Source organism: Oryctolagus cuniculus, chromosome 18 (assembly GCF_051225735.1).
Source record: "Oryctolagus cuniculus isolate XC-2025 breed Fujian yellow rabbit chromosome 18, ASM5122573v1, whole genome shotgun sequence".
Lineage (NCBI taxonomy): Eukaryota > Metazoa > Chordata > Mammalia > Lagomorpha > Leporidae > Oryctolagus > Oryctolagus cuniculus.
This window is the reverse complement of record NC_142884.1, coordinates 74,607,653-74,625,365: the sequence shown is the minus strand read 5'-3', so window position 1 is coordinate 74,625,365 and position 17,713 is coordinate 74,607,653. Positions and strand designations below refer to the sequence as shown.

The 17,713-nt window shown below is 51.0% G+C and overlaps 1 protein-coding gene across 1 annotated transcript in view; it reads right to left on the bottom strand.

Moving 5' to 3' along the window:
• CDH13 (cadherin 13) overlaps nucleotides 1-17,713 on the bottom strand; it is a 1,120,403-nt gene that overhangs the window by 1,023,970 nt on the left and 78,720 nt on the right. The window lies entirely within an intron of this gene.

Here is a 17,713-nt window from a genome sequence, read left to right as displayed (position 1 = left end):
CTGAGTGCCAGCAGCAGCATGAAGAGGAGCAGAGGGCCTTTCCAACCACATCTGGGCCTTGGGTGTTGCCTGTAAACACCCTTCCACCCGTGCCCTGCGTCATGTACTGAGACTGCATGTCTGGAAGCCATGTCCCCTTATCCTGGAGCTGTATTAAAATGCTACTGTCCTCTTACGAGATTTTGGATTCAGGGCTGCCCATAGAAGATAAACCTTTGTAGTCGGGACTGGAAAGCATCACATTTTTCCAGAAGTCAAGATCATTTCTGTGTAAGTGCCATGGAAAAGTGTCTGCACCTCCCTCAAGCGGCATCGGATATTCTGAGGCCTGTAGCTGTCCTAGCCTGGATGAGATGGGCTACCGAGCAGAAGGAGCTGAAGCCAGTGCGGGCTGCCCTGCCAGCCTCCCTGTGGCTCTGGGGAATCATTTGCAGCTCCATGGCCTTCTAGCTGTCTGCTCTCTGCCCCCAGACAGTGAGCATAGGCAGCAAAATAACCACGAGGATGGAGCCTATGCCTTGTCCTCTTCTGAGCCCACGGCAGGCATGCAGCCCCTCTCCCCCTCCTCCCTGCTTCTTGACACATCAGACGGGTATTGCCAAGGCAGGCATCACTAGTCAATCACGACACTCTTCATAATGAAAGCCTGCATCAGAACTCTCAGCCCTGGCCGCCCAGTTCATGGATGCAGAGTTGGCCCATCGTGCGGAGCCCCTGAGACGCTCCTGGCCTGAAGACAGCTCAGGGGTGACAGGACCAAGGCAGAGCCTCAACACAGACAGATGTAGATGTAGTCAGACAAGAAAGCCCGGGTTCAGGTGCTGCAGAACTAAGACTTCTAGGGGCCTACATGTAGGGAGCATCCACCTGCACAAGCTCTTGGTAAAAGCAGTCTTCACTAGCCCGATACTCAAAGAATGACCATTAGAAGCACTGGGCGTGGGGCTGTTCTGTGTACAGAAGAAGGCAGGAACAAGGTATTTAAAATAAAGAGAAGAAAGTTCCAAGGAGCAATTCAATGCATTTCTTCCAATTTAGCCTTCTATTGTATTTTGGTTTGGCTTTATTTAGATCTGTTGGCTTCAAAAAGATTTTGGCTTTTGCAACTGACTTGGCCCTGACAGACCAGACAACTCACAAGAGTTGTAAAAATGACCCAGATTCTTGAGTGCCTGCATGAAGGCATTATCGCCTTTTAAAAATTCTCTAATGTTATTTATTTCTTCAATTCGTTGCATTTTATTTTCAATAAAAAATACCATTGAGAGTTTATTGAAAAGGTAATGAGACTTAATGTCTTGAAATAACAGTCATTCCAGGTGTCATCAGCTTTGATGGGCAGGCTCTATCCAGTCTTCACGCAGCATCCGGCGACACTGGCACAGCCTTGGGGACAGGGAAGCACACGCCATCTTCCAAAGACAGTGGAGCTCCCACATGCGGCTCCCCAAGTGCAATGCACCCCATGCAGTGAGGCCAGGATCCTTCATTGCCTGACACCTGTGGTCCCATCTGGTTGTGTCACCAGGCTCCTTCTGTGCCCCAGGAAGAGGCAAGCGTACCAAAGCCCTGCTATCATCAGAATTTCTGAGAATAATTCCCCAGCATCCCAGGCTGACAAGGAATTGCCTCTCAATCTCAGAGGCGTAGTAGTCCCTCTCAGAATACCTGAGCAGCTACACTTGAGCACCTGTCAGGTCACTACCATTGACCCCGAGCCCTGACCCTGGCTCTCCAACTCTGCCCAGCTCCTGGGGCCTGGGACTGGCTAGTGTTTCCATTCTAACTGAACTTCATGTCACATCGTCCAGAACGTAAAACTTCCCAAGCATGGGCGAGACAGAGTAGGTTCACTCTACTGACCACGGCACGACCCCTCCCTCAGTGTCCAGCGCCTTCTCCCTGGGCAAGCATTATCACCAACTGAGCTGTCAGGTGACATTTAGTGGCCCAACACGTCACTTCTTCCAGACATACGTTTTCTGCATGCTTTTCTTAATCCAGAGGACCTTCCTCTCTCCCTGCTGAGCACTGTGTGGATTCCTCGTCCTCTCCCTCTCTGTCACGGAACCTCTCCTTCCTTGGCACCAATCACACTGTGTTCACGGCTTTTAGTTGCTTTGGTGGATTTTTTAAAATCCTGTGATGCACAGTGTTAAGGAGCTGGGGTGCCATAGCCCCAGGAGTCTGAGTGGTGTCCACCCTCCTCTTCCTCTATCCTTCCTTCCTGCCATGCAGTTCTCATAAACTACATTAGAAAGGAAGGAAGGAAGGAAAGAAGGGAAGGAGGGAGGGAGGGAGGGAGAATCTAAATCTCTTTTCTATGAAAACGTCTACTCTACTGATGAAGACCAAGCCGGTTTCTCTAGTCTTGACCGTCAGCTCTTCTGGCACTGACTTTATGCCTTCTAGATGACTTAGCTCCTGCGGTCCCCAGTTTAGTGGCTTAAAGCAGCAACAAACTTTTATTAGCACTCAGAGTCTCTATGGGTCAGGACTCCAGGCACAGCATGGCTGGGCTATTCTGACATGGGTGTCTCTGCTGGGGTCAAGAGCTTGACTAGGACATGGGTCACCTGCAGGCTTGTCCAGGGCTGGAGGACCTGTGCAAGTGGCCCCCTCTTAAGGCCAGCAAGTTGTCGCTGTCTGGTGGCAGGAAGCCCTGGCTCTCTTTCACCTGGGCCCCTCCACAGGGCCGCTTGAGCTTCCTTGTGTGATGGTGACTGACTCCTCCATATAGGGGGTCTAGAGGTCAGAGTAGACTCTGTGAGAGCCTCAGAGGTCAACACAGAACAACCACGACCATGGCAGATCAGCCTTCTGAGTAATTTTGGGAAGAGATAACATAAGGGCGTGCTTGCCAGGTCAGGGCCGTCGGGCTCTGTGAAGGAGGCCATCTTCCATGTTTGCCACCCGGCCCTTCGCTCTGCTCTGCTCTGCTCACACATCACTAATCCCACTTCAAGTTCCTGGAAACCCTTACAGTGATTTGTCCACCTGCAACAAGGCAGATGGAACCTTGAGCCTAATACCAATGGTCATTCTGACAACAATGTGCAGGTTCAGAGACAATGGAGGAGGTGTGAAATTTAAATTCAGACCACACCAAGGTTGCCAGGTGCTTCCTAGTCATCTCCCATGCACCAACTCAGTCCTTCCTTCTCCCTTCCTCCAGCTTTCATCCCACCTGAAATTCCCCTGCCCACAGCTGTCACAGTTCCCTCTGACCTTCTGTCTCTTCTCCGTCTCCCATGTGGGCCAGCAGACTCCAGGGTGGTGCAATGACAATACTGCCCTCAGGTACAGCACATTTCTCAAGTGCTCATGCATCCACAGTCTCGGGTTAGCCTTGCTCTCTGGAGACCCAGAGGACAGAGCAGTGACCAACGGCAGACACTATGAGGCAGACAGAGAGAACAATGTATTTATTTCCTCAGCCCAGGAAGACTGCCCTAACGCATGGAGTCATGCAACCTATGGACCATGAAGAACATATTTCCCGCTACACAGGAAGAAACCGAGGCTCAGAAAGCTTTGGTCACATGATCACAGCTTCACAGCCCACTCACAGCAAGGCTAGAACCAGTCTATGCCTCCCATGGGTTCATGTGTTGAAAACTTGGTCCCCAAGTTATGCGTTTGTATTCATTTTAGATTGATTGATTGATTGATTTGAAAGGCAGATAGTCAGAGTGAGAGTGCCAGAGAGAGAGGGAGAGATTGTTCACTTACTGGTTCACTCTTCAGATGGCTGCAACAGCCAGGGCTGGGCCAGGCTGAAGCCGGGATCCCAAGAACTGTATCTGGGTCTCCCACATGGGTGTCAGGGGTCCAAGTACTTGGGCTTTCTGCTGCTGCTTTCCCAGGCACTTTAGCAGGGAACCTGACAGGAAGCAGAGTAGCCGGAGTCAAACTAGCACTCCAATACAGGATACCCGTGTTACAGGTAACAGCTTAACCCACCGTGCCACAATGCTGGCCTCGGTTCCATAGTCTTAGGAGATGGTAGAGCCTTTAAGAGGAAGAAAACAGTGACAGGGACTGGGTCACTGTCCTCAGAGTGGATCAAGTAGTTCTTGTGGACCCCAGTTAGTGCCTGGGGCAGAGCCAGTGATTATGGAAGAACAGGGCTGGCACCTTCCTGTTTTCTGGTTTCCTATATCTCCATTTTCATATTTATATTCCCTCTCTCTCTCTCTCTCTCTTTCCTGCAAAGCTGCCATTTACCATAAGGCCCTCACCAGAGTATGAATCAGTAAAATTTCAGCCTCTGAAACAGTGAGCTAAATGAATCTCTTTATAAAGTCTCCAGCCTCAGATACTTCATCAGAGCAACCCAAACCAAATACAGCCAGTCCTCCAAGTCCAGAGACCCTGCGTTCAACTCTCTTTCCCGTGCACTGTCACCGAGCACCACTCCTTGGGATGCAGACAGGAGCAGACAAGGAGCTTTCTCGCGGTGTCACAGAAGTGCCAGCGGTGGCACCCCTCGCCTGCTCCTCGGAGCTGAGCACAATAATGCTTTGCACTTATCAGACTCCATTCATCTCCTCGTCCCCCTGTGACATTCATTATCGAAAACACAGGCACAGGGAAGGGCAGGAGCTGGAAGCAGAAGAATGCACAGCCCTTAGCAGCTTTCGTTCCGTTTATAATAAACTCTGTTAAAAGCCTGAGTTGGGGAGTGCAAGAAAGTGGAGCATGAGGAACAAAGGCAAACATCTATTTTATTTGTGTAACAAAGGCTCATGGGAGAAGCTGGCTGTGGCATAACAAGGCGTGCTTCTCCAGGATGTTACTCCAGCAAGAGAATTATGGGAAAGACAGGGGAGTATCAGGAGCCTTAGTGAGTTCAAGGAGGAGAATCTGACAGGCACTGCAGAGCAAGGGGTTGGGGTGTAGAAAAGGGGTTCATTGTGTGAGCAGAGAAAAGCACAGCCTCACGGCCCCAGGGACCAGGGACAGCAGTGTCAAGAGCTCTCCGTGGAACACACAATCACAGGGAATGGGGAGCCGGCACAGGCAGTGAGAAAGGCCTCTTTCACACACCCTAGGGAGCAGAAGGTTGGAAGGTGGTGGGGCCCTTAGTCCCCAGGATCTCCTCTCTATAGAAGAGGCTTCCTGAAAACAGGCACATCAGCTGCTGCTCATGCCACCCCCTCTTCTCAAATCTGCAAAGAAGCCCCCAGGTCAACAGAGCTACAGCAAAGGCCCGAGCCTCATTCAAGAAGACAGAGCCAAGTTGCTTAAAGTTAAACAAGCTGCCTGGGCATTGGCAGGGTGGAATTCAGGGTGGAGTCTGGGACTGGGATTCTCCATTTCTTACAGGCTCCCAGGTAATGATGCTGCTTGTCCAGAGATGGCACTTTGAGAAGCAGTGCGATAAGCTTCTGGTTTCTCTGCTTTACCATGGACTTGGTTAATAATGCCAGTGTTTAATAACAGCTAGAGTGGCTATAATGGCACCCTCACTCCCTCAGCTCCAGGAGTAACTAAAACACTGGCTATAATAAGACGAGTGACTAATCCAGCAACCTACATGGCTGGGTAATAGCCCTGGTGCCTTCAGTGCACTGCCCAAGCTTACCTGAAGTCCAGGGAAATATGTGTTAGAGAAACAAGGGCAGTGATGGGAGGGTAGGCTGCAAGGACCCTCCAGTGATGTCTCTATCATGTGGGATGTAGGGAGGAAATTCAATCCTACAAACCTGTTTTCAAATCCACTTCCCCTTTCTCCTCTTGTTATAATTGTGGGGGGACCAACATAACTCATCTGCAGATTCACCAACATCCCCCTTAGTGCAGAAAGAGGGTTTGGGGACCCAAGAGACAGCACAGGACTGCTCTGGGCAACAGAGTGGGTCCTGGGACAGTACGGTGAGAGGCTGTAGGCTGTACACGGATCCTAGAGATCAGGACGTGCTTCTGACCACAATAAACTGCAACAGAGACTCTGTCTGCCAGCTTTCTGTGCAGCACAGAGCAGGATGGAGGTGCCGGGAGTTGACAAGCCCAAGAGCAACATTTAAGCACTGAATGTGAAATTCTGTAACCGCAAACACCGGTTTCCTTGCTCTTCAGGTGAGACCACTGGTGGAGGTGTGGCACTGTGAGGTGCCCCCACGGGGTGGAGCATCATTGCACAAACATAACTCGCTCATAAACACACCCGGCTGCGCTGGTTTCCTGTGGCTACTGTAACAACTCATCATAAGCTGGGCAGCGTAAAACAGCGGAAATCTGGGGCCAGCATTGTGGCACGGCAAATTAAGCTGCTGTGTAGGATATATCATATATCATATCAGAGTGCCAGTTCAAGTCCCCACTACTTTGCTTCCAACAAAGCTTCCTGCTAAGGTGGCCTTGGGAGACAGCAGGTGATGGTTCAAGTGCATGGGCCCCTGCTACACACATGGGTGACCTGGATCAAATTGTAGGCTCCTGGCTTCAGCCTGGCCCATCCCTGGGCATTGTGAACAAGTGGATGGGAGATTCATGTGTGTGTGTGTGTGTGTGCATGTGTATGTGTGCAGCTCTTCCTTTTAAACAGATGAATATAAATAAATAAATATTTTTAAAGATACCCAGACATTTACTTCTCACAGTTCTGGAGGCAGAAGTCAGAGATCAGGGGGCCAGCCCTAGAGCTCTGCTCCCTCTGGTGAGCCAGGGGAGAATCCTTTTGACTTCTGGTAGCTGCCGATATTCTTGCTGCCTGTCTGCGTCACACCAGTCTGCTTCTGCAGTCACATGGCCTTCTCCTCTCAGTGTCTGGTCTCTCTCTGCCTCCTTCTTATAAGGATATGCAATTGCATTTAGGTCCCACCTGGATATTTTGGGTCATCTTTCCATTCTAACTTCTTACTTTTTTCACATCTTCCATCACTTTGTCGTGCCGTGACACATTCAGAAGTTCCAGGGATTAGAACACACCCATCTTTGGGGGCACCCTCCTTTCAGCCTAACACACTTAACTCACTCCTGCAGTCTCTACTGGGAGCTGCATTGGAACCATTTCCTAAATAAAACATGTCCTTGGGCTCAAATCTTTGTCTGAAGGTCTGCTTCTGGTGAAACCAAAACAAAACAAATGCTTCACTGCAAAAAAAAAAAAAAAAAGGAGCAAGATTTGAATTTCCACCTGTACTGGACATTTGGGAATATAAACTCATCATGGGTTTGGACCCCATAGGCCAGGGCATTCTAAGTCCACCACAGTGAGTAAAGACAAGCTCCTTGTCGCACAGGCCTGTCTTTGGGTTCCACTGCCCATTCTGGCATCTTGTACCTGCTTGGGGGTCTAAACAGACTGACACTTTCCCCGCCAGACTGGGGCTCAGTCTCACCCTTCTCACCGCCATTTTCTCCTCTTCAGCACCCTGCCTGTGTTAGGAAGAAGCTGCTGACCCCAGGTGAGGCGCACACGGGCAGCTGAGGGTGCATGGGGCCAGCTGCCGGGCCACTGATCGGGAAGACCACAGCAGCATCACTTCATACCTTCAGCTCCCGACGGAGAAAAGTCAGGGAGGAAGCTGAAAGGACTGCCCACCTCTCCCTTCTGAGGTCCAGCTGATCACAAGCCCCAAAGTGTGACCCCGTACAGGGGACACCCACAGCCTTCTCCATAACCTGCTTCCATGGCAACATTTTCTTGGAAAGCATCATGCACCCAACAAGCCTTGCTCAGAAGGTAACGCCTGGATGCACATGGAAACAGTGGATATTCTGGGACACGGGTCTTCTGCCTCATGCACCTGCCCTCATCCAGCAGAACGGTGTGATTTCTAAGAGTTCCATTTGACACATAAGGAAACTGAGTCACATAGAGATTAGGAACCCGAGTTATGGTCTCACCACTATGAAGTGCTGGAGCAAACACTTCGAGTAAAGCTTTGGGACTCCTGGCTGCTGCTCCAGAAACTGCCCATACTGTGGGGTCAGCTCTGACCTCCACCCATGGCTGTCAGGAAATGCCAAGGACTCCAGGCCCAGCTGGTCAGGAACACAGTTCTACAGTCACTGCTCCTCCCCACCCGCTCACCCTAAGTCACCTCCTGGGGCCTCCCTGGATCTCTGAGTGGCTTTTGGCTGTTTCCTGGAAACTGACACACCAGGATTGAGTGACAGGAACAGGAGCTCAGCCTGGGACAGGAGGAGAAAGAGGAAGCCTGAGTCCATCAAGGGAGTGTCTACGCCCCTCCTGGCAAGAGTCTGCCCGCCGGCATCTTATTATGCTGGGAGAGTAGGCACAGGTCCCTTCAAGCCCATTCATCACTGTTCCATTTGGTCCACTGCTTCGAAGCAGTAGCCTTGGTGGTATTTTTCCTGCCACTCCCAGTTCACCAATCTGAGAAGCAGAGCCAGGGCAATCTGTCTCCCCGTCACTGGGGCGAATGGGGGAGATTCTCCAGTGGACATGGCCCCCCAGGGTGGGTGGGCAAAAGGGCAGGCTGCGGTTTTGAAATGAAAAGGCTGACTTGTGGAGTCCTGTCTCCAAACAGAGGCTGCGGGAAGATGAATGGTGCGGGCGCCTGCAGGCAGGGAGTGCCCTTCTGCTCCGACCTCAGGAGACACAGGGGTGGGCCAGGGCTGGGCTGTGCGCAGAGAGCTGAGTCACTCAGAGTGCGAGAAAGCAGCCACTGGCACCCAGAGACAGCTGGGAAAGGCAGCTTGAAGAGGGGCTGCAGGCAGGGAGAATGGTGCCCCCTGGCTGGACACAAAGCACAGCTGTGTGCCAGCCCAGCTCTGAAGTGCTTCTTGGAACCTGGGTTTCATTCCTGACCTCTCTGTGTTTCCTGGCTGTGCCACACTGGGCACATCACTTGTCTTCTCTCCTTAAGAGTTACATGGGAGGCCGATGCTGTGACATAGTGGCTAAAGCCGCTGCCTGCAGTGCCAGCATCTCATATGGGCTCTTATTTGAGTCCTGGCTGCTCCACATCCAATCCAGCTCTCTGCTATGGCCTGAGAAAGCAGTAGAAGGTGGCCCAAGTCCTTGGGTCCCTGCACCCATGTGGCAGGCGTGGAAGAAGCTCCTGGCTTCTGACTTTGGATTGGTGCAGCTCTGGCCATTGCAACCAATTGGGGAGTGAACCAGCAGATGGAAGACCTCTCTCTCTCTCTCTCTCTCTTTCAAATAAATAAATATTAAAAAAAAAAAAAAGAGTTACATGGGGGCCAGTGTCCTGGCATAGCAGGGAAAGCCTGCGATGCCAGCATCCCATATGGGCTTTGGGTCATGTCCAAGCTGCTCCACTTCTGATCCAGGTCCCTGCTAATGGCCTGGGGAAAGTAGGAGATGGTCCAAGTGTTTGGGCCCCTACCATCCATGTGGGAGACCTGGATGGAGTTTCAGGCTCCTGGCTTTGGTCAGGCAGCCATGTAGGGGGTGAACCAGTGGACAGAAGATCTCTCTGTCTCTCCCTCTGTCTGTCACTCTGCCTTTCAGATAAAAATAAATACATCTTTAAAAAAAAAAAAAAAAGAGTTACATGGATGAGATAAACATCAGTGGGTATCTGAGGTGCAGATGGAGCAATTCATGCACATTAAGAGTCGGGGACATAGCAAGGCTTCAGCAACTGCGAGCTGTTATCAGCCTCCTCACTGTAAAACGTGAAGCTCAATAACAGGACGACTGTGCTCGGCCTCAGAGGTGGGAAGGACACACTGGGTCCTCAAATGGTCTACCAAGTCCGTGCAAGGGCTTGATAGGCACGGAAAAGTGGGGCATTTTTATTATGAGATTAAAAAAAATAATAAACTATATTAACTAGCATCACACTAACTGTTCTAACAACTCCCCAGATTCCGGGGGCTTAACAAAAGAGAAACTTTTTTTCTCTCATCAAACAGACCAGGGTGCTGTTCTTGGTTGGTGGACAGGTCTGCCGTGTTAGCCTGTGCCATTCTCTAGATGGTAGGAGAGTAGCTCTGGTTCTTTCTGTAGATAACTGCATCTGGTGTCCAAGTACACAGAGATGCAACAGATAGCCTACTGAAGAACAGTTTGAGTGGCCAGTACAATACGCTGTCCCTAAGTTCCAACTAAGCACAACTACACAGACATGGTATGGATGCCTCTGCTTCAGTTTTCTCTTCTACAAAACAGGAAGAGTCACACTCCTTGCTGTGTGGATCTTCTTCTTGTTTGGTAAGTATGGCAGCAGTACACTTTCCCGTCTTGTGATACTGAACGAGGCCATTTAACTTGCTCTGGCCAGCGGAATGTGGATGAAGTGGCTGTGCACCACTTCTGAGTGTAGGCACATTTTGTAGTAGGTGTTGACTTACACAGAGAACAACCAAGCCTTTGCCTTGAGTTTCTGAGAGGCCCTAAGATCTACCAGGCGTCTGAGAGGGAGCACTTGTCAGGTCTACAGGTCAAGCACAGAGACTTCTGCAGTCCGCCGTGCGGATAGCTCCACCTGCGTTTGTCTGGCCAGTGCATTGCTTCTTAGTGCTCCTCCAGTTCTTCATTTGGAAAGTTTATCATTTAATATTCTTAAGTCAGGTTGGCCACACAAGCCCTGTTTTTGATAGTGCAAATTTCCTCCTTCCCAAGGAAGGCTAGATAACGACTCCAGCACAGATGGAGGAGATTTCTTTAGGGAAGAGAAGCAGCATTTAGGTTGGTTAATGCCTTCCCTGGTGAGCCATTGTACTCTTGTTTGGGGTTTCTGGGCCCTTGTTTTGGATATAGCAAGACTCTTCAACTGAGATTTATGGTGTGGAAACAGTCGGCAAGAGCAAACGAATCAATCTGGGAAGCCATCTTGCCCTCCACATAGTACACTTCCTCTGCTCCCCGCAAGTACTTACCCTTTTCCTACAATCATTATTTATCTGATGAAACACATTAAAGCAGTTTCATGGGTACACTCAGCCAGGGTGTAGCGTAGTATGCATGTTGATATGACTGCTGCTTTTGCCTACATATGTGGCTTCATTTATTATCTACTTCAGAAGGCGTCCGTCTTTGTAACGAGTTGGGCCCAGGCCTGCTCTGCGTGCTGGAGAGAAGTGCCTCGGACACCTCCTTAGCTGTCTGTGCTCCACTCGACGTTCTAGAACTCTTCAGCTTCGCTCCAGGCAGGAGGGAGCTCTGCTAGCTGGGGGTGCTCTCTGCGGATTACTGCTGCTTCCTCTCCCAGCCTGTGCTCTCCTCCATCCACGCTGCTTCCCTGGGCAATCTGTCTACTCCTGTGGCTTTAAGTATCATCTCTACACTGCCAGTTCTCATACGGAGACCTCCACCCTGGGGTCTGAATTCATTTAAAAAAAAAAAAACTGCCTATTTGACACCTCCACTTCAGTGGTTTAGGGACATTTTAACATGGTGTTCAATGGACCTCTTAACTACTCTGCCCTCTCACACACAAGCACCAAACTTCCACATATGATTTTCCACCAATGTTCCCTTTTCGCAGTACATAACATTTGCATTATTTAGGGACTGAAGTCTGGAGTCTGGGAGGCACTCCCACCTCTCTGTCCTGCTCAGCCCCCACAGCCAACCTCTCACACACGGAGCCCGCAGAGTCAATATCTGAAATGCATATATTCCACCTGCTTCTCCCTGCCTCCGCTCAGACCAAGCACGGGGACCCCTTCTATTTGGCCTTCCTCATTCTGTTCTCTGTAAAATAAGTCAGCAACTTTCTTAAAAGCGAAAGTCGAGCCATATCATAGTTCTTCTCAAAGCCCTCTGGTGACCCCGGCCATAAGAAATAACCACAAACTTAGTGACTTCAAGCAGCACAAACTGACGGTTTCACTCTCTGGAGGCTGGAAATTTGATGTGGGACCTGTGGACGAGCATCAGGACGTCAGCAGGGCTGGTTCTTTCCTGGAGTCTCCGGGGTGGATGTGTTTCTTTCCCGTTTCCAGCTTCTAGATGCCACCTAAATTCCTTGGTTTGCGGCCAAACATTACCGTGAGAGCTCTGCTGCGACTCTGTCCCTCCTGCCTCCCCCTCACAGGGATCTCCGCCATCATGTGAGCCCACCTGGTACCCCAGGGAGCCTCCGCGCAGCATCCTCAGTGCGGCCACCTCTTTTGAGTCCTTTTTGCCAGGTAAAGAGACGTAGTCACGGGCTCTGAGGACTACAACATTTGAGGAGCATTATGTTGTCTATCACATTTCCTATCTCACTTCGAACAAAATTAAAAGTTGTTCCCTTGATCTACAAGGGCCGGTACTGCCAAGGATGTTCAAGTCCTATCACCTTCCCTGTTGTTCAGTCAAATCCCCACTGGCTCCCTCACCATTCCCCAAGAAGCCAATCCTGCTCGAGACACTGAGGCCTGTGGGCCCTCCCCAGACAGCCAAGCAGCCACTTCCTCCTGTAATCTCTGCCCAAGTGCAATGCATAGCAAGGGCTTCTGCTTTTTTTTTTTTTTTTTTTTTGACAGGCAGAGTTAGACAGAGATAGACAGAGAGAAAGATCTTCCTTCTATGTTAGGAATCTGGCACAGTTTTATCTATGGCGCGATCTATACCCTGATTTACATTCCAAGCTCTAGCCCCCACTGCCATTGCTGGAAGCCAGGTGGCCATATGGCCCAAACTACCTGTTTCAAGCTCCACCCCCAACCTAATGGGATTCGCTGCCCCTGCTTCCCTGCCCGCCCTCCAGCAAAGTTTTAAAAGGACCTGTTCCTGAGCACGTGGCTCTCTCGGCTCTCTCTCGGCTCCTCTCCTCCTCTCATATCTCTTCTCTGCTCTACCTTCTCTCCTCACTAGCTCCTCTCCTCTGGCTCTCTCTCTTATACTCCCTCTCTCTTATCCTTCTTTGTCTCTCCCCTCCAGTCTGCTGGGTTTTCCCCAATAAACTCTTTCCCTTAAAAAAAAAAAAAAGAAAGAAAGAAAGGTCTTCCTTCTGTTGGTTCACCCCCCAAATGGCCATTATGGCTGGCGTGCTGCGCCGATCTGAAGCCAGGAGCCAGGTGCTTCTTCCTGGTCTCCCATGTGGGTGCAGGGCCCAAGCACTTGGGCCATCCTCCACTGCACTCCAGGGCCACAGCAGAGAGCTAGACTGGAAGAGGAGCAACCGGGACTAGAATCCGGCACCCCAACCGGGACTAGAACCCAGGGTGCCAGCGCCACAGGCAGAGGATTAGTCAAGTGAGCCACAGTGGTGGCTGCAAGGGCTTCTTTACCAACAATATAGACTCCCAACCATACACTAGCACACCATACATACACACATATATGCACATGCACATACACCCCCACACCTCACCTAGGCACACACACCCCATCTTACTTAATCTCATTTATCTTCATAGAATGCAGTGTAGCATAGATTTACCTGTTTGTCCATTACTTAACTCTCTCTTCTAAATGTAAGCTACCTAAGAACAGAAACTTAATTTTTGTACATTGCTTTTCTATTTCTTTTTTTTTTTAAGATTTATTTATGTATTTGAGAGGCAGAGTTAGAGAGAAAATCAAAAGAGAGATCTTTAACTTATTGGTTCACTCCTCAAACTGGGCCCAAGCCAGGAACCAGGAGATTCTTCTAGGTCTCCCACATGGGTGCAGGGGCCCAAGCACCTGGGCCATCTTTTACTGCTTTCCCAGGCCACATTGGATCAGACATGGAACACCCAGGGCTTGAACTGGCACTCATATGGGATGCCAGTGCCACAAGCAGAGGCTTAACCTACGATGACACAGCACCAGCTCATTGCTTTTTATTCAGTGCCTAGACAATGCCTGACACACAGTCCATATTTGGTGAACAAATCAATGAGAAAACCATTAAAAAGTCCATTATTGTTAGGTAGAATAGTTAGGTAGAATACAGAAGGGTATGAAAACTGGAGTAAGAAAATGAGGCAACATTTTGAGGGAGAAATGACACTGAGCAAGTGGGCGAAACACTAAACAATCCTTCCCAAGTCATCCAAGCTTGGCCCAGGTCATCAGAACAACTCAGCTGCCAATCACTCGTGAGAAATGATAGAGCAGTTATTTAAGATGCTAAGTTTGGGGCGGTTTCTTTCACAGCAGTAGTTAACTGATATGGGGTGAACACAGATGGATTTTAAGACAGGGACTGACACAGAGAGGTGGAGAATGTTTTGTCTCAGGGGAGCCACAGAAGCATCAGCCGTTGCTAGGCCTCCTGTACGGAGCTCAGCAGCCACAGGTTCACATCTGAGACCTTCAAAAGCCAGGATACAGCACCTGCCAGAGTATGATCGGCTTATGCACTGGGCAGCTGTGCTCCTGAAGTCTGGGTTGATGGGCATCTGGAAAACAAGTCTGGGCTGAAGCTGATGGCCAGTGAGCAGCTCGGGGAAACAGAAGCCTGGAAGTCTGCTCCACTCAGCAGGAAGTGAGCTCCCTGGTAATCAAGGGCAGGACACGGATTCAAGAATCCAGCTCCCTCTGCAGACTCAACAGCCACCCAGAGGAGACTCTGAAGAAGCAAAGTTGCCAGAGAAACAGGCACAATTTCAGGTGTTCCCTGAAAGTTTGATGGACAAGGATATAGACATGCCTCTGACAGCAGAGACTTCTCTGAGATTTCCCACTCTTCAGAATAAAATCAGCTGGACAGAATTTTTCTTTCCAAATGTAAAGCATTGTTTCCAAACAAAGGCAGTGAGATGTTTTCTACAGCTGCTCCACATCCATTATGCCTTTGCAGGAACATTGTTCGTGAGGTTTTTATGATGCAAAAAAATAATTAAGATGAGAGGCACTTCTTGTCTCTAAATCTTTTTTGTTTAAACATGTTTTGCAAATGGCCAATATCTCCTGTTACTTAGGTTAGCATCCAGAAACGTTAGCACTTGATTATGAAATCAGCAGCTAATGTGCTTAATGACTTTCCATTATACTCAACAATAGCTGCACTGTGCCTTACAAATGCATTTGCATCCCTACTCCCTTGACCTACCCATCAGAACCTTGAGGCAACCACGCTCTAACCATTTACTAGTAATTGTCTTGGTTAACCTGGAGGCCCTTGGTGTGCTGTATCCAGAGAGGGAAGGAAAAGCATTTGGAAGAAAAATCAGAGTCCTGGCCCACAACCCAGCTTTGTCTTTCAAGAGGTCAGAGTCCCTATGTTTAAGATTCAACGGATGCTGTGCTCCCCAGGAGTTAGTGGACTTTGACACTCAACAGCGAGGGTCACAGAGAAACAGCCAGGCTTGGTGCCTGAGAGCAGCCCAGGAGAGAGGAATGGGAGACCAGTGGGGTGTTGAGGAGTGGCCAGGAGCAGAGGCCAACGTGCTGAATTGTGCCCTCATAAATTCACATCTTGCAGTCCTAACCTGCAGTACTTACTCAGAGGTGACCACATTCAGAGACAGGGCCTGGGAAGAGGGAATTCGGTTAAACGGAATCTTAGGGGTGAGCCAAACCATGAATACTGTCCTTATGAGAGGAGAAAATGCAGACCCAGACAAGGACAGAGGGAAGAACATGGGCAGACATGGGAGAAGACGGCACTGCACCATGGAGAGAGGCCTCATGGGAGGACAAGGAGAAGACGGCACTGCACCATGGAGAGAGGCCTCATGGGAGGACAAGGAGAAGACGGCACTGCACCATGGAGAGAGGCCTCATGGGAGGACAAGGAGAAGACGGCACTGCACCATGGAGAGAGGCCTCATGGGAGGACAAGAAGCCGGCTCTGCACCATGGAGAGAGGCCTCATGGGAGGACACGGGAGAAGACGGCACTGCACCATGGAGAGAGGCCTCATGGTAGGACAAGGAGAAGACAGCACTGCACCATGGAGAGAGGCCTTATGGGAGGACAAGGAGAAGACAGCACTGAACCATGGAGAGAGGCCTCATGGGAGGACAAGGAGAAGACGGCACTGTATCATGGAGAGAGGCATCATGGGAGGACAAGGAGAAGATGGCACTGCACCATGGAGAGAGGCCTCATGGGAGGACACGGGAGATTACGGCACTGCACCATGGAGAGAGGCCTCATGAGAGGACAAGGAGAAGATGGCACTGCACCATGGAGAGAGGCCTCATGGGAGGAACGGGAGAAGACAGCACTGCACCATGGAGAGAGGCCTCATGGGAGGAACGGGAGAAGACAGCACTGTACCATGGAGAGAGGCCTCATGGGAGGACAAGGAGAAGACGGCACTGCACCATGGAGAGAGGCCTCGTGGGAGGACAAGGAGAAGATGGCACTGCACCATGGAGAGAGGCCTCATGGGAGGACAAGGAGAAGATGGCACTGTATCATGGAGAGAGGCCTCATGGGAGGCCAAGGAGAAGACAGGATCTGCACCATGGAGAGAGGCCTCATGGGAGGACACGGGAGAAGACGGAACTGCACCATGGAGAGAGGCCTCATGGGAGGACACGGGAGAAGACGGCACTGCAACATGGAGAGAGGCCTCATGGGAGGACAAGGAGAAGACGGCACTGCACCATGGAGAGAGGCCTCATGGGAGGACAAGGAGAAGACGGCACTGCACCATGGAGAGAGGCCTCATGGGAGGACAAGGAGAAGAAGGCACTGCACCATGGGGAGAGGCCTCATGGGAGGCCAAGGAGAAGACAGGATCTGCACCATGGAGAGAGGCCTCATGGGAGGACACGGGAGAAGACGGCACTGCACCACGGAGAGAGGCCTCATGGGAGGACACGGGAGAAGACGGAACTGCACCATGGAGAGAGGCCTCATGGGAGGACACGGGAGAAGACGGCACTGCACCATGGAGAGAGGCCTCATGGGAGGACACGGGAGAAGACGGCACTGCACCATGGAGAGAGGCCTCATGGGAGGACAGGAGAAGATGGCACTGCACCATGGAGAGAGGCCTCGTGGGAGGCCAAGGAGAAGATGGCACTGCACCATGGAGAGAGGCCTCATGGGAGGACAAGGAGAAGATGGCACTGCACCATGGAGAGAGGCCTCATGGGAAGACAAGGAGAAGACGGCACTGCACCATGGAGAGAGGCCTCATGGGAGGACACGGGAGAAGACGGCACTGCACCATGGAGAGAGGCCTCATGGGAGGACACGGGAGAAGACAGGATCTGCACCATGGAGAGAGGCCTCATGGGAGGCCAAGGAGAAGACAGGATCTGCACCATGGAGAGAGGCCTCATGGGAGGACACGGGAGAAGACGGCACTGCACCATGGAGAGAGGCCTCATGGGAGGACAAGGAGAAGACGGCACTGCACCATGGAGAGAGGCCTTATGGGAGGACACGGGAGAAGACGGCACTGCACCATGGAGAGAGGCCTCATGGGAGGACACGGGAGAAGACAGCACTTCACCATGGAGAGAGGCCTCATGGGAGGACAAGAAGACGGCACTGCACCATGGAGAGAGGCCTCATGGGAGGACAAGGAGAAGACAGCACTTTACCATGGAGAGAGGCCTCGTGGGAGGACAAGGAGAAGATGGCACTGCACCATGGAGAGAGGCCTCATGGCAGGACACGGGAGAAGACAGCACTGCACCATGGAGAGAGGCCTCATGGGAGGACAAGGAGAAGACGGCACTGTACCATGGAGAGAGGCCTCATGGGAGGACACGGGAGAAGACGGCACTGCACCATGGAGAGAGGCCTCATGGGAGGACAAGGAGAAGACAGCACTGAACCATGGAGAGAGGCCTCATGGCAGGACACGGGAGAAGACAGCACTGCACCATGGAGAGAGGCCTCATGGGAGGACAAGGAGAAGACGGCACTGCACCATGGAGAGAGGCCTCA